This window comes from Littorina saxatilis, linkage group LG8, assembly GCF_037325665.1.
Source record: "Littorina saxatilis isolate snail1 linkage group LG8, US_GU_Lsax_2.0, whole genome shotgun sequence".
NCBI lineage: Eukaryota > Metazoa > Mollusca > Gastropoda > Littorinimorpha > Littorinidae > Littorina > Littorina saxatilis.
In genome coordinates, this window is record NC_090252.1 from 60,614,993 (window position 1) to 60,627,985 (window position 12,993).

At 40.7% G+C, this 12,993-nt stretch overlaps 2 protein-coding genes and 1 pseudogene across 2 annotated transcripts in view; all 3 read right to left on the reverse strand.

Annotated features, from left to right (window-relative positions):
• Window positions 1–12,993, reverse strand: part of LOC138974775 (uncharacterized) — an 86,231-nt gene that overhangs the window by 48,704 nt on the left and 24,534 nt on the right. The window lies entirely within an intron of this gene.
• Window positions 1–12,993, reverse strand: part of LOC138974009 (uncharacterized) — a 146,553-nt gene that overhangs the window by 23,666 nt on the left and 109,894 nt on the right. The gene's annotated exons all lie outside the window — the stretch shown is intronic.
• LOC138974401 (uncharacterized) lies at window positions 1,594–12,392 on the reverse strand (annotated as a pseudogene).

Here is a 12,993-nt window from a genome sequence, read left to right on the forward strand (position 1 = left end):
AGGGAAGCAAAATAGAACATCCAACATAGTGATTTAACTGGTGAATTCTAAAAAAAACCCACTTTTTTACTCATTTTATTAGCTGAATTTAAAGCTTGGAAGACAGAAAAAAAAAAAATTAAAAGTGTTAAAGTGGTTCCAGTGTTCAGAAATAGTGTTTGATACCAAGTTGAGTTATCCCTCTTCATCACAGTTAAAAGAAACACACCTCTTGTCACGCAAAATCTTAAACTGTGATGCTTTTACTACCCCAACCCCCTACCCATTTTTCCAGAAAAGATTGCATATTCTCTTCCAATTCAAAATGTAAGGTAGTCAGATGATCAGAAACAGAAAAAGAGAAATAGAGAAGCAAAGTAGAACATCAAACGGTGATTTTACTGGTGAATTCAGAAAAAAACCATTATTTGAACCATTTTTGAAGCTCAATTAGAAGCTTGGAAGACAGACAAACATAAATCAAAAGTGTAGGAGTGGTTACAGTTTTTAGTTATTGTGTTAGATACGAAGTTGAGTTATCCTTCTTTATCACTGTTAAAATAAAACACCTCTTGTCGCGCGAAATCTTGAACTGCGATGCTTTTACTACCCCCACCCCCATGCCTATTTTCCAGAAAAGAATGCATATTTTCTTCCAATTAAAAAAGTAAGGTAGTCAGAGGATCAGAAACTGATGAAGAGAAATAGGGAAGCAAAATAGAACATCAAACATAGTGATTTTACAGGTGAATTCGGAAAAAAACCCATTCTTTGACCCATTTTTGAAGCTCTATTAGAAGCATGGAAGACAGACAAACATGAATTAAAAGTGTAAGAGTGGTTACAGTGTTCAGAAGTTGTTCTAGATCTTGAACTGTGATGCTTTTACTACCCCCACCCCCTACCACCCAATTTTGCCAGAAAAGAGTGCATATTCATATCCAATTTGAAAAATAAGTAAAAATAACTGAACATTTAAAAAAAAAACATGTTTCACTCTATCATGCTTCTACCCTAGAACACATATGAATGAAAACATGCTACATGTAGTTGCAAAAGTCAGAGCACATTTGACCTCAATACTAGACAGTTACAGAAACCCTAATTACCCTTCTAACACACCCTCACAACAAAGACACAGCCAGTAGATAGCAACCCTCCTTTTGTAAACGGCAGTTACACTCTTTTACAGTCATTTACCTATTATGGCCTTCAACTTACCAGTTCGCCCCTTCCCTTTCCTGTTCTCCCCTTAGAGCCGCTCAGTATGTTATAATGTTACACCATGATAATTATTGATCCCCTGTCAAAAGCCAGGGGCAATTCACTATAAATATTGCTGCGTCTTCTTGATGTACAGATTGATACATTAATTACACACACACACATACACACACAATAAACTGACACACACACATACTCAGTGACACTCATACACACTCGCGCACACACACACACACACACACACAAACACACACATTGATTTTCATTTTTTTGAATTGTTCTTTTGCTCATGCATTTGAAAGGTCTCACCGCATGTAAAATCAACTTGTATCTTTCCAGCACATTCTTTCTATCACAGTTGTGAGTTCTTTGTACATATATAGATATATATATATAGATACAGTACTGTCAAACTGTAATCACATGTATATCTTTGTAAAGACAACATTGGAGAAACAGAGCAACACCATCATTAAATAAAAACACAGTCCATGAAAGGAAAATAACATTAGTACTGAAACATCAAGGTACAAAGGGAGAACACAATCTATACGTCTTCAATCACATGAGATCGCATTGTTTGGTAAAAGTGAACTACAGCGCAGTCCCTCTCATGAACGGACACCCTTGGCGGCCATAGCAAAACTGTCCGTACATTGCAGGTGTCCGGTCACGGGAGGGGTGACCACACCACCCCCTCCCCCATACACTCACACAGAGACACACAAACAGGATTGAGTCTATTCTAATAACTTCTTGTGGCTACTAAACAATAACAATAAACTCCTAATACTTCTTTAAAGGCATACTAACGCACTCCCGTGTTTACAAAGTGTAGTTTGCCCACAATCGATGTCAAACGCACCATAAGACCATATAATGACGATACGTCACCATGCGCGGACCATAATACATGCATTACAGCTTGTTCTAGCCTCTGAAAAAGTGAGGATGTCAACAAAGCCGCGGTGTTCTCTCCCTTGCATCAACGTTACATGTGTTGCCAAATCTATAAATAGGACGATCCAGATCAAAATGAAAATTCAAATATCTCAACATTTAAGGGGTCCTAGCTAGACCACAATATTTTGCAGGGAACTTAATTTAGTCTGTCTCCAGCTGTTGGTAAAGCAATTAGCGTGTATAGTCATCGAGTACATATGGCTTTAAACGTTATGTACAAATGATTTGTATGAAAAGTGTTGAAAAGAAGAGATAAAATAAATCCTCAAGGCAGTGAACACTCACCATGCACTGACATACGAAAGCAGCCACACAAACACAGCACAGAGGCACTGTGCAGATGCTTTGCGAGAACAAGCTTTAAAACCAGTTTGAATAAATAGCAGATAGAGCTGCATGTCATAATCATGTAATTTATTTTCTTCTTGGGGCCCAAGGACTGTTATGCCGGGGTGGAAGTAGAGATAAGCGCCTACTTCCCAAGAAATGCTCCATATGGCTTCGTGTCTCCAAACACCTCTGACAGTCAAATCCAGCTCCTGGCCTTCACGTGGCGGGCCCTGTTTTCGACTAACAGGAGAAGGGATGCAGGCGGGTCTGGAACAACGCCCTGGAAGAGTTACACAAGAAGCTGAGCAAAGCGAGATAAAACATGGAGAAGAACCCCACACCTGAAAATGTGGCGCGACACTCGCAGATAAGGACAGACTTTGACAAAGAAAAGCAGCGCCAAACCCAGAACAGCTGTAGAGAGAAAACGGCCTCCTTAAACATGGAAAAAGACACTCAGAAGCTATGGCAGCTGACCAAGACACTGAACGAGGACAACTCTGGGAGGAGGAAGGTCACCCTCCACACTAACACTGGAGATGTCACTGGCAAAACAGCCGCAAATGTCTTCGCCAAAGCTTTTGAGGCGGATAGTACAGTGACGGTCCCTGCTGACAGACTGAAGGATGTTAGAAGCCAGACTCGAGCTGCACTTCACAACACAGCAAGTACTGATTTGGACCCATGCATGACCGAACGTCTGATCCTCCGTGAGCTGGAAGAAGCACTGAGAAAGCTGAAGCAGAAGAAGGCCCCAGGCCCTGATGGCATCTCCAACGACATGTTGAAGCACCTCGGCCCTGGTGCAAAGCGATTCCTTCTGTCCATCTACAACCTACTGGTCAAGGCTGAGGGGAAACAAGAGTATCTTGTCAATGAAAGAGGTTACACACAGACACGCGATGCTGAGAACTGTGGCCGGTTTTTCACTCTCTTTCGCTCAGGACCTTCATCGACTGTGGTTTTTGTTGTTTAGTCCAACAGACAAGAATAAAGAGCACATTGCAGTTTCGTTGGCATCTTCGCATGTACTCCACTCCTGACCAAAACTAACCCCCCCCCCCCCCCTCCTGATGGGTACACGTGCACTCAAGTTATCAGTGACTGTCATCACGCCATTGCAGCTGTGATCTTTGTACCAAGAGCCGGACTGCTCTGTTATCGATTTTGTTGTGGTGAAAATTTGAGGTATGACCTGCTGTTGGGACCGAAAATGAGTGTCCGCGTCCACGTTTTGCAGGTGTCCGTTAAAGGGGGGGGGGGTGGCAAATATAGAAGGAAAACACTTCGTGCCGAGCAAATGTGTCCGTACATGTCAGGTGTCCGCTCACGCCGGGGGCCGTACATTGCAGGGACTGCTGTCCTGAAAAAAAATCACAAAATGCTCTGATTTATTATCAGTGTGTGACAGTATGACACAATCTACTTTTGTCAACTTGAACATCCCGCAAATAATTCCCTTCTCCATCGCCAATGAGGCCCGGCGTACTGTAGGGGTGGGGCAGATGAACAAACTGCAGACAGAAAAACCCTTCTGTTTATGCACTATATAATCTACCTAAGTAATACAGTAAACCATGTAACTCTTACTCAATGTTCTTGTGTTTGTGTCTGTGAGTGATCGTAATAACCCAAGAACATAACAATACCTATGGCTATTGAATCTCTGTCAGCTACGCATGGTGGCCTACTAATTGATATGGTATCAATATTTACTCTACATTACTCCTTTGCATGTATGACATGAACTTTCATCATCCAGGAACTCAATGTTTTATTTCAATTATAAATTTAGAAAGAGAAATCTGGTTGCTATTTGAATAAGTACAGATTAACACAACATAAGAGCTTCCGTTGGAATCCCTGAATGTCTTAGTTACCCCCTACATCAAAATTCATTAATGAGAATAGCCGAAACAGGAACTTCAGAAAAAAAGTGATTAAAACTACTGATTCATATCTGCCACAAAAGTTGACAGCCTTATCAAAACACTCTTCTGTTTGGTTACGCGGGTTTTTCTGTTGGGAGTTTGTTCAAACAGAACGGCTTCAACTGCATCTACCCCACCACTACAGTAAGCCAGCCTCAAATGGTCAACACTTAGGCCAGAACCAGCAGCTTTTTCTGCCATTGATTTCGACAGAGCACCCTTTGTCACAAGAGGCTCCCAGCTGATGATCATGCTCTTTTTTGCTGCTGAAAAACTCTGCAACTCAAAAATAAAATCCAGAGTAAAAGAGTGTTTAGCCAGAAGTTCTTGTACAAACTGCACCTGTTCAACCAATTTCTGCAGGGCTTCTGCATCTGCAAGTGCGTCGTGTGCCGCAAAAACTTCACCAAAGAAATGTTGGTACAGTGCCTCTTGCTTGTAGGAGTCCAGTCCTGGACAGCCTTGTTGAAAAAGTGGAAGGGTGTCCTAAGACCGTATACTTTGCCACATGCGGTGGCAGCATAAGCTAACACCTGGAAAAAAAAAGATAACAATGTATAATATTAATATGAACAGATTTCCGTAGGTCACACTGTGAATGATAATTTTGTATGTTTAAGTGTAACTGTAAGCACAGATATGTGACGATTCCTGAGTGCGATTTTTGAGTTTCAAGATCTCTTCTGTTTTTGTTTATCAGGTATCATATCAGATGACTACATTTTAAGCATCTTTTTTTCTAGTTCTTGAGATATCTAGAAATGTTTGCTGTGATTTTTAGATTGGTAATCTTCTTAAAAATACCCAATTTTAGAAACAAATAGTGGAAACACATGTTTTATGCAAGAGGAGATCAGGGGAGATAATTGTGAAGCAATTGAAATTGCATGGTGTTTATAAACAAAATAAGGAATTAGTATCTCAACACACCATGTATAACTAGTTTTCTCCTTTGCATTTATTTGAGGGGGAAATCTTGTTTATCAAAATGATCACCCACACAAATCAAGGGAGGCAACTTTATAGATTAATGAGAGTAAAATATTACACATTTATATATTTTAACCAGTTCACTGGATCACGCTTTGGACTACACAGTCTGGATAATGTGGGTCTTGTACAACCCATACATTCCAAAGAAGGATTCAACGTAAAAAGCATGGGTCGTACAAGAACCACACCATTAGAATAGTAAAAAATTTTTAAAAAAAAGATTGCATAGTTTGAAAAAAAAGCAAATACCTGGCAGTCAAATGCCCTGATGTTGTGACCTAGCAGGACTGCAGGTTTCTCTCCCAGAAAAGCAAAGAAGAGGTCAAAGGCCTCTTTGATAGATGCTGCCTCGACTAGAACACCCCGATGGTACAGCTGGTCTCCATCACACTTCATTCCTGTCACTCGCTCTGCACCCTTGTCCACTTCTTTTCTTGGAAGAACGTAGGTGAAGAAGGTGCCCAAAGGCCCCACAGCCGCCAACTGGGTAATGTGACTGTCACGTGCTGAAACAAAGTCAAAATCTTACATTCTTCTTCTTCTTCGTTCGTGGGCTGAAACTCCCACGTACACCTGTGTTTTTTGCACGAGTGGAATTTTACGTGTATGACCGTTTTTACCCCGCCATTAAGGCAGACATACGCTGGGCATTTTCGTGTTTCCATAACCCACTGAACTCTGAAATGGATTACAGGATCTTTTCCGTGCGCACTTGGTCTTGTGCTTGCGTGTACACACGAAGGGGGATAAGCCTCTAGCAGGTCTGCACATGAGTTGACCTGGGAGATCGGAAAAATCTCCACTCTGAACCCACCAGGCGACCGCGGCCGGGATTCGAACCCTCGACCTTCCGATTAAGAGGCCGACGTCTTACCATCCCACCACAACGCCCGTCAAAATCTGACACTGTTCACTATCATGTCAATATTATTGCACAATGTACCTGAGAGACATATAACAAAATGAGCAAACACCCCAGCTGCCCACAGGCCCACCCCACTGCTGACCATCCCCTTCCCCTAACCACTAATCCAACTTCCTGACAAACCATCAACCCCCTCAACCACCACACCCCTTCCCCTAACAACTAATCCCACTGTCTTGGCCTCATCTCATTAGGATTAACGGTTCTATATCAAAGGCTGGATCAAGACTAAAGGTGTCTATTTTGACCAAGTGGCTGGATTACCTATCTAGGCGTTATTCCTGTATATAGGGAACGCACATGGGTGGATTCCTTGTATGAAAGTAAAATACCGCTTAGTCTCGCACCAAGCGCATGACTGCAGTTCACCAATTTGAATTACCTTAGTGTTACTTCCCGCTCCAAAATGGCAGTTCTACATGAGAATATTTTCGAATTCATGAATTAACGTACAGCACTCAGCCAAGCAAACATGCTTCAACGAGTTTGACGGATAATCTGGAAGGATTCAGTTAAAAGGGGGGTTCGACTGTATATTGTTAATGCGAGTTATTTATATTAACTGCGTTTTATTTAATTCAGTTATCGATTTTATAAAATTTTGAAACGGAATTGAATTCCTATAAAATAAAATAAAAAGTTAGAAAATAAATCAAATTATACTTATGTCCAAGTAAGCATCACGTGACTTTCAGTGAAATTGGCAAAATGCTACAGAAAATGTACCTGGGTGTATTCCCTGTATACAGAGAAAACACCTGCAGGAAATCCATGTACAGGCAATCCACCCACTCATGGTCAACTTGCATGGACCCCTTGTTTTAAAATAGGGCACTGCAGGAAATGCTTACCAAGTCCAGTTGTTTCCAAATCAAAGAAAACAGCAGGGTACTTGGCCACATCAACTGGTGTTGGGCATGGTGATAACCTTGGTTGTGGAATAGCCTCTACATCATGCTGCTCTGAAACATAGATTGTACATGATAAGTATTATTTACTGCACACCAATTTTTTTTTTTATAGAGTTGATGAGTAAAGTTAATATTAAACAAAGAAAAAAATTCAGGAAAAAATCTCGTTACTGTATATTCCCCCACCTGTTAAACCTTAAATGTGATGTGTGTGAACTATACTGGAAGATATGTAAACCCCAGTATTAAGTCTGCAAAGTTCTGAAATTCTAACTAAATATTTCCAATACTATTTTGAAAAAGGATTTACATTGTTTTCTTGTCTACAGATGGTCTAACATTATTAATGATGAGCAGACCTGTTCTCATCGCTCACTTGAGTCATAAGAACATTAATAGCCACAGGCACATTCACACATGCTCAAACATGCATGCCATGGACTCTACCTTTTTTGATACCTATCGAACTTGCATAGGTATCCCCCTCTCGAACTTCATGTGTTGCGGTTGATGCCATGCGACAAGACTTTCTTTCCAGTCGTCTTAGTTTGAACTCCCGTGTAGCCCCCTTGTGTCTCCTCTTTGTTGTTTGTTCATCCTCCACAAATGCCATGCGCTTTGTGTGCTTCCCTGGAGACAGCCCGATTCTCTTGTTGGCCTAATTGAGTGTGTGCATGTGTGTATGTATGTGCAAGGGACAAAATGAAGTGAAAGTGTGAAATGAATTACTAAACATAAATAAAGAGCATAATTGTTCTTAAATGTATACAACATGTGCAAAACAGTAAGTGACAGTTATGTGGAACCAGCCTCCTGGCACCTGTGACAATAATAATTAAGCCTTGAAATAAACAAGTGGATTTCATCCTCAAACTGATAAGGATGCAAATAATTTTTCATTGCAGTGCTTGTTGTCAGGAGACTTCTTCTGCTTTCCGCATGACTCTTCCTTGATCTTCTTGCACATGTCCTGTAATTTGGAATATTTACTTACTTTTGAGAACGATAAATTAAAAACTAAATTTAAATACTGAAGCAACACAATTGACTCACTTTATAGTTTATTGCTTGTGCATTTGTGTTACTATTATTTTTTTGTCTTCTGAATTACAGTACTATTGAAGATAAAGCTTTTCGGTCCATACATTACTTACAAACACAATTTGGTTTTTTTGAGTAGCAAACTCATGCTACTAGCTGTATAAGAATGATGATACTCACATCTACAACGTAGTGGTGTCCCTTGTTCTTTTGCAACACTGCTGCTGACACCCTGTAGTCGAGGCTCTCTGATGAGCTGAAGTATTGCCGCTTTGGTGCTTTGGCAGCCACCATGGAGTTAAAACTCTCATTGTTCTGGGTTGACGCTAAAAATGCCAACTTTGAAGCATGCACTTTGTATTTGTCAAAGATTGTTTTCAGTTCTTTTTGCAGGCTGTGGTCTTGAAGTGCTTTCCCGTACGGCAGGCTTTTGTAGCTTGCAGAAGGGTCTTGTAGATGCCGACACAAGTTTGAATTGCATGCGGTGTGGTCGCCAAATGGATGCAAGGACAGTGCACTAAGCCCCTGGTTGGTGCCTTCTTCGTTTCCTTGATTTTGCTTGCATGTGTAGTTAAAAAGTTTCTGAAAGTATCGAATTGTTTTTGGAGAGAGACAGTGTATTTTTCTCAAGTTGTAGAGTTGATTGCCGAAATTCTTTTTAATATTTTAATATGATTTGAGTCTGATAATTTTTTTAATGTCATGACATACTTCCTTGCGAAGTCGGGCAATGGCGGGTGTGTCTTCTTCTCCCATCACAGCTGTGATCTGTGCTGCAGTCTGGCTGGCATCCACTTCTTTCACCATTGATACAACCTTATCCGCTTCCATGGCCTTGGAAGAGCCATTCAAGTTCTCGCGGCAGGAGTGTTGCGCAGGGTCTTTCTTCCTTTGCCTGGCAACGTTGTTGCAGCTCTTGATTCTTGTGGCGTAGTTGACCACTTTGTTTGTCTTTATCCCAAACAAAATTGCGTGCCCTGAACCATAAACAAGAAATAATATGTTATACACATATACTCTATTCCATATAAATGGATGTAGGCTTTGTTGTTTGTCTGTCTTTCTATCTATCTGTGTCGTTAAAAGGAAAATGTTCACTCGGGTGAAGTTTTCATGTGACAGGGTGAATTGTCATTGGTGGTAAAATGTTTGTGACTAAGACAAGTATAGCCAAATTGCACATCTTGATTTGCATTTCATTTGTTAAATAAGAGTTCACCATTTCAAACTCTTGTGTTATTATCCAGTTCAGTTTTTGTTGGTGATCCTATATTGTGTTGTGTGATGTCATTATTTGTTATAGCTTGACTTTGAGTTACATGTTTTACTGGACACCTGTCAATTGTAAAGCACCTAATTGTCTTGGTCCATCCAGGTTAGTCTTTCAAAACAAGCTGGCAACTCCAATAGCAGAGACAGCTCGCTCACATGTAATAACTGTATAGGTGAACAGGGTTGAGGCTCCCTGATACAGTAGAACCAACTTTTTAAGACCTCCATAAATCTGAGAAAATCGGGTCTTGATAATAAGGGGGTCCTAAAACGGTGGTAAATTTAGAGAGGTTATGAATAGGAAGTTGGAAAAAACAAGGTATTAATTTTAAAAAGGAAGGAGTCTGTAATTGTGGTCTCTTGAAAGGGGGGTCCCATGGTAGCTAAAGTAGTATTTTTTTGGATTTGTTTCATGCTCTCAGATAAAAGTCTAAAAAAAAGGGGGTGTTTGAATTCCGGTTTCTCTTTCATGTTGGACCACCGTTGGTATGGTATTTGTCAGTCACAATTATATAATCATTAGTTCATCATTTTCCAATCTGCTACATTCAATATAGATATATGTATATATTATATATACGTGCTACTGCACGCACTTATAATCCCAAATCCCCCCCGTTCCCCCTCAAACTAAAAGAACAACAACAACAAACACCTCCAACCCATCCTCTGACAATTACGCAAGGTTAGGATTATGTTCAAAAACTCGCACATACCAGACAGGCTGGCAAAGGATCTGCCGCTTGAACGAGTTTGCCAACCAGCATCCTCGCTCACTGTCAGCCCCACTGGGGTTTGTTGTTCTTCTTCAGCAGGAAAAGCAGCTACAGGTATACACAGTGAGAGTAAAACATTTTTAAAAAGACATGCTCTAACAGATTATCTTTTCAAATTAAAAACTAAATAAGTTACCTTAGAATTGCTTGCTTATGGCAATGTGAAATAAAAAATAAAACCACAAAGGTAAACAGCTGTACAATCTGACACAGTGTTTGAGGAAAACATTCTGACAAGAGTAAATTTGGGAAAAAACAACATTTTAAAGAAAATCCAGAGTGGATTTGTGAGAGTTAAAATTATCATTTAAGGGTAACATAGAATAGCTTTAAGATGTACCATTACCTGGTTTTAGTTGCAGCAATTTCTTCTGCCAGGGCTTCTTGTGTGCAATCCTTTGCCATGTCGTCAAACACTGGCCCAATTTCTCTCTCCCGGCGCTTTAAGGCTACCTTGCTGAAGGCTGGTACATTTAGGGAGGTCATCAGACTTGCTAGTTGGTGGTGGCCCATTCCAGCATGTAGAATACCTAAACAAAATCAAGAAACATGAGGCACGTCAAACACAACATTCTTGCAAAACATTTATTATACAAAATCTCTATTATCCCAACTACAATGAAGTGAACATTCTTTTTCATTAGTGAACATGACATTAACATGGGTGCAACCTAAAAAATTTAAAAAACCTGCAAAAGTTGGGGTCCAGGGGGGGGTCTGGGGGGCAAAGCCCCCCATAAGCTGAAACTTTTTTCGTATATAAAATGCCAAAAAAACTCTCCTGGAACAAAAACATACAAAGTAAACCATACTATTCATCCTAAAATGTGTGCTCTCTTACTAGTCTTAGTGATTATTATGCTCGTCAACTTTTCAAAAACCGGCACTGCCGGCAGCCGATGAAACCAAAAACCGGCTGCCGGCGTGTAGCCGGCAGAGTTGCACCCATGCATTAATTATATTGTGCTTTACTTAAAGTTAAAATGAATTATTTTGATCATTAGTAAAAACTCTACTTCATTATAATCACCATACACAGAGGTTATTTATTTACTGAACCACTACCCACTACGAGGGTAAATATTCTGACGATGGGCAGGAAAAATGGCTATTTATTGAATTACCGGCACAATCAACCCATAAAAAGGCCCACCCATCTCAGTGCTATGAAAAGAGAGACAACTAAAAAAAACTTTAAAAAACAAACACACACAAAAAACACATACACACACTCACAAATAAAGAGTGAAATTATTTTATCAGCTTCTTGTTTTTGTTTGTTATCAAGCTGGGCGGGGCAAGGCGGTTGTTGGGAGTAAGCGGGGCAAGGCGGTTGTTGGGAGTAAGGGGAGGGGGGGGGATTGTATGGTCTGTAATTAACCTATCTCACCAGTTCCTGAGCTACTCAGTAAAAGGGTACTGACTGCCACATACTTCCAGGCCTATAACTATAACTGTGGGGAGATAGATATACCTATGTACATAATTCAAAGTGGTTTGAATGGAAAAACGCTCACCTGCAGCTGCTTTTGTGTTGACATCCCAAATTTTGCCACCGTGGCGCTTCCCGGTAGGAATTTTGTTAACGAACCGACATTCGCTGTTCTTGCAGGCGACATGCAGCAAGCTAGCAAATCCATGCCTGGTCTCGTTAATGGTATCCATCAACTGGAGTGGCATGGCACACTTGTTACATGCCGATAGGCCTTTCGCAATCAAGCCCAGCTCGACTATCCCCCTCCCCTCTCGCCAGGCGTTGTCAATGTCCTTTTCTTCGGGGCACGGGGGGACGGCCGCACAATACTCATGGTCAACCGACGCGTACGGCGTATAGCTAGTTTCCTCGCTCTCATTTCCTTTTCGTGAGTCAGCCCACTTCCACTTCGCTGCAGAGGACTGGTTGGACTTTCTTTTTTTATACTTCTCACGCATGAAACGGCCTGGGTATCTCATATCGTTCACTCGACCAACAAGCAAACCCGATAAAAATGTAAACAGCGATTGTTGATACGTTGGCAGGAAACGAACGCACGCACGGCGGCATGTCGTAATTGCAAGTTTTAACGATTGTTTTCAATCAAAGTAAAACAATATTATGATTAACATTAATGTCTGACATTTTAGATTGTATTCTCAAGATTTTTTGATAAGAATATGTCTACCGAGTGGAATACCTTTTTCGACACACAATGCGTTCTAAATCCGGCAAGGGAGGCTACTCCAACGTACTTTCCAAAGTGTGCTCCAGCCTTAATGACCAAAGTCATTAATTAATGTTTAAACCTCCATGCTGAAATGCAAAACCGAAGTTTGGCCTTCGTCGAAGATTGCTTGGCCAAAATTCCATCAATTTGATTGAAAAATGAAGGTGTGACAGTGCCTCCTCAACTTTTACAAAAAGCCGGATATGACGTCATACAAGACATGTATCAAACAAAGGAGAAACAAACATCTGGGGATTTCATACCCAGGAACTCTCATGTAAAATGTCATAAAGATCGGTCCAGTAGTTTAGTCTGAATCGCTCTACACACACACACGCACAGACACACACACACACATACACCACAACCCTCGTCTCGATTCCCCCTCTACGTTAAAACATTTAGTCAAAACTTGACTAAATGTAAAAAGTATATACGTTTAGA